The sequence below is a fragment of the Octopus sinensis genome, linkage group LG25 (assembly GCF_006345805.1).
Source record: "Octopus sinensis linkage group LG25, ASM634580v1, whole genome shotgun sequence".
Taxonomy (NCBI): domain Eukaryota; kingdom Metazoa; phylum Mollusca; class Cephalopoda; order Octopoda; family Octopodidae; genus Octopus; species Octopus sinensis.
The window spans coordinates 10,282,793-10,287,826 of record NC_043021.1 but is presented as its reverse complement, the minus strand read 5'-3'; positions in this window follow the sequence as shown (position 1 = coordinate 10,287,826).

Here is a 5,034-nt window from a genome sequence, read left to right as displayed (position 1 = left end):
CAACCCTCCACATACACACACACACACGCGCGCGCGCGCGCGCACACACACACACACACACACACACACACACACACACACCACACACACACACACACACACACACTGCAGAAAGTTGACTTTACCTTTCATTCCCTTTCGGAGTCGAAAATATAAAGTACCAGTTGAGTACTGGGGGACCAATGTAATCGACTATCTACCACCACACCCTGAAACTGCTGGCCTTGTGTCAAAATTTGAAGCTAATATATTTCTTCGTACCAAGTGAGGTGGCGAGCTGGCAGAATCGTTAGCACGCCGGGTAAAATGCTTGGCGGAATTTCATCCGTCTTTACGTTCTGAGTTCAAATTCCGGAAAGGTCGACTTTGCCTTTCATCTTCTTTCGGAATCAATAAAATAAGTACCAGTTGAGCACTGGGGTTGATGTAATCGACTCGCCCCCTCCCCCAAAATTTGCTGGTCTTGTGTCAAAATTTGAGACCAACATATCTTGTCTTGTCGTACCAACTGCGACCTGATCGCTGACGAGATGCAACGGTGTTGTTTGGGACTAGGCCACAGTTGGTTCGATAAATATTTTGATACTAAATAATAAATATTTCAGTGAAGTTAACAGTCTTTGTGTTTTTTATGCCTAATACAGGGTGTTCGTGATAAATTTGACAGTTTGCATAGAAATAAAAAAGAAAACACAATGCCCTACCCAAAAATATAAATATTTTCAAGAATCGAAAAATATTAACTAGATTATGGCTGGGAGATAACAGTTTACTTCCACCAAGGCCTGAAGTCGGCTCCGGAACGGCGCATGCGTTTTTCACTGTGTTTCTGGGATGGCCTTGACCTCCGGTTCAGCTTTGGTGTCCCAGGTAAAGTGGAATACAACCGGGGGGACTAGTGAAGTCGTAGAAATTCCCCGACAACCATTTCTGACACTTTCTGGAGGTATGGCAAGGTGGCGAATCCTAATGCCTCGCATATGACCTTCCAGCCGCAACCTTTTCCAGCCTGGGTTTGACCAGATTCTCCAACAGCTTAGCATAGATGTCTGAATTAAGCCTAGGGCCCAGGGTCGAAAATGTACGACAGCATGTCACTAATAGAATCGTTAGCGCGCCGGAAAATGCTTAGTAGCATTTCGTCCGTCTTCATGTTCTGAGTTCAGATAAAGCCGAGGTCGATTTTTATCTTTCATCTTTTCGGGATAATCGACCTAAATTTCTGGCCTGGTACCAAAATTTGAAGCCATTATTAAAGCATTGATAAAGAAAAATGTGTCTCTTGATTTTTTTCTTTTTTTTTTAATGGAAAAATTGTGAATTTTTAATAATGAGATTTCTTGAAACTTTTAAAAATACTGAAATATGTTGCTGGTTGAAACAATAAAGAGAGGTTATAACCTCAAATAAATGAACTTGTTCCAACTTTCAGAAAATTTAATAAAATAAAAATCTTAATAAAGAAATGACACTCAAATGTGTTTGAAGAGTGTATTATACTGTCTGACATTAATATTGTCTTTTCTACACAATAATAAAGAAAGCCGCCTACTAGTTAATTTGGATTGTATAACTATTGCTAAAAGAGAGCAATTATTAAAATCTAGACTGTCTGGAAATTTTTCATAAATTTCAATTTTAATATTGTTTAATGGAAATGTTTTCAAGTTTATTGAAAAACTTCAACCTCATATCTAATTTTTATTCACTGCAACATATATCTACAACTATAGGAGTAGCTGTGTGGTAAGTAGCTTGCTTACCAACCACATGGTTCCGGGTTCAGTCCCACTGCATGGCACCTTGGGCAAGTGTCTTCAGCTATAGCCTCGGGCCGACCAAAGCCTCGTGAGTGGATTTGGTAGACGGAAACTGAAAGAAACCCGTCGTATATATGCATATATATATGTATGTGTGTGTATATGTTTGTGTCTGTGTTTGCCCCCCCCCCAACATTGTTTGACAACCGATGGTGGTACGTTTACGTCCCTGTAACTTAGCGGTTCGGCAAAAGAGACAGATAAAATAAGTACTAGGCTTCTAAAGAATAAGTCCTAGGGTCGATTTGCTTGACTAAAGGCGGTGCTCCTGCATGGCCACAGTCAAATGACTGAAACAAGTAAAAGAGTAATAGAGTAGATTTCAAGATGTCATTTTGTAATACTTTAGCATTCTGCATTCTTCAGATAAATTCCGTTTTGCTTTTGAAATAGGAACAACGAAACCATCAACCGTCTGTGAAACAGAAACTGATATTGCTGTATTAATCGCTGTTATGATTTAGTTATAATCTCCACAGACTTGCCTAACAATATAGTGGAACAATGGGAAAAGAGATACACGCGACTGTCATACGTACGAAGAGGTGTTGAAAACTTCCTTGCTCTGGGTAAAATAAAATACAGGAGAAACAGTTCATTATGACTTTATCCAACATATTCTCCTCTCAGATTCACACACTTATTGCAACAGCCCTTCAGGTTTTCTAAACCCTGTAAAAGAATTCGAAAGTTTGGGCCTCCAGCCAGGCTTTTTGCGATGCCCTTAAAGCACGGGATTTTTCAGCACCCCCTCGTAGGAAATACCATTCTTCTACAAAATTATTAGAAACAAACTTGCAAACAGAGATATCATCATCATTGTTCGGCCGTGGTCGAGACAATGGAATTTATTATGTTACGCCAGACTTCACGGTCCATCATAGCATTACGGAGGTCCTATTGCTGGATGCCTGTATCCCTGGAGATTACATCAGGGTAGGAGAGTGTGCGCCCTCTGGTATTGCGAGTAGATGGCTTCCAGAGGAGAAGAGTAGAAATTACTTCTTTTTCAGCTCTACAACAATGTCCAGCAAACTGGACTCTCCTACCTTTCACAAGAGATGACACAGGTGGTAATTTCCCATATATTTGCATTTTGGTTGGATGGCGCCTCCACGAGAGATTTTGAGCTCTCATGAGGAGGCGAGTGTAGGTTCCATCCAACCGCCTCTCAAGCTTCTTTGATAACGTCCAGGTTTCTGAGCCATATAGTAGAATTGGTTCGACTGTGGCTTTGAATATTTGAAGTTTGAAGTCTCTACTTAGATTTGATGACCAGATCTTATGCATGTCATTACAGGCTGACCAGGCCATACCCTTTCTAGTTAGAAAGTCTTTTCCAGATGATGATATGTATGACCCAAGATATTTATAATCAGAAACCATATTTAAAGGCGCACTGTTGAGAGTATGGATGATGCAATCACTGTTGGACAGGCACTTGTTTATGTATTCAGTTTTGGCCTCATTGAGGTAAAGACCTACACAATTTGAGGCTTGTTCAAGAGATTATAAAAGAGACTGGGCATTGGAGAGAGAATCACTGATAAGAGCGATGTCGTCAGCAAAGTCAGTGTCTGTCAAGTACTCAGCTGGGTGTCTGGAACTTCTTCTTGGTTTTATTTCAAAGCCCTTTCCAGAGATGGCATCAACTGACATACGTAGCACATAATCAACAACAATGATGAAAAGAAATGGGGCGAGTGTGTCTCCCTGCAGTATTCCGGCTTTGATTGAGAAAGATGATGTTTCTCCATCAGGGGTTAAGATGGTTGAAGACGTATCTGTGTAGAGGACCTTGATGGCAGAAATAATTTTGTCTGGTATCCCATAGAGCTTAAGGATTTCAAACATCTTGTACCTATCTACAGAATCGAACGCTTTAGAAAAGTCTACAAATACCATTGCAAGATCGCGATTAAATGCTTTTGATTCTTCAATAAGTCTGCGCAGGCATAGTATCTGGCTCAGCGTTGAGCGCCCATGTCTGAATCCATTTTGGTTCTTTCGGAGCAAAGGTTCAACAAAAAGGACAAGACGATTTAGGATCAGTTTGTTGTACAGTTTTGCAGCAATTGACATTAGAGATATGCCCCTGTAGTTGGTGACGAGGGACAAATCGCCTTTTTTGGGTATTGGAATGATTTGAGATTGGTGCCAAATCTTTGGAGCGACAAAGGTGGAAAGTGTGTGGTTGCAGAGGTTGAGCAAAAGTGTGTGAAATCTATCATCCTTCCAAATTACAGCCGGGATGTTGTCGGGACCAAATGCTTTCGAGGCTTTTAGTTGCTTGGTGGCTGCTGTTAGTTCAAATATGGTAAAAGGGGAGGTGTTGATGTCCAGCGTGTCTGATATAGGCACACTTGGAAGAGTGGGGTTATCAGGGATTTTGGCATTCTTCCCAAGGAGGTTTTTAAAATGGGTTGACCAATTTTCTAAACGCTTCTTAGCTGATCCCCCTTTAATTCTAATTGATGACCCAGAACTTTTGCCTGATAGGTCTTTGATGGATTTCCAGGCGAGATGGTGTTTTTACTAATGTGCTCTTTCGATAGTTTACTAATTTTGCCATTGATAAATTCGACCTCGGCGTTCAAGTAAGCTTCATCAAGATTCTTCCTAGCAGCTATGAGTTGGATCTTCAGTGACTGGGATGGAGAACGGTGGTAAGCTAGTGATATAGACTTTAGATGGTTTCTGGCTTCGATGACATTTGGGGAATTAGAAGGTTGCTCTGGCCCCTACTCTTCCTTTGGGAAGAGTAGCCAGTGCAACTTCCTCTGTTGATTTGATGAGGCTGCTGTTACTTCCTCAATGTTCTCAGCATCTATTTCAGAAGTAGACAGAGATTGAAATGTGTTATAGACCTCAATAGTAAATTGTTTGGACATATCGGGGTTAGATAAGACTTCCTCCCAGTCGATCATTTGATCGGGTGAGGCTTAGTTTTTTTGGATGAGCGAAGACTAAGCTTAACGGTAGCTGATACAATTCTGTGGTCAGGCCGACAGAACTAAAGGAAGAGTAGGATCTCGAGTCCTTAACACTATTGCGTGCGCCATTTCTTTTCGAAAGATGAGGTAGTCAATTTGTGCCCCTATCACCAAGTGGGGACTCAAATGTCCAAAGTTGACCTTTGTTTCATAAAAGAGTTGTTGGAGGTGTAGAGATTAAATTCCCTCCGAGAAGTCTTTGAGCATTTCTCCGTTCCGAT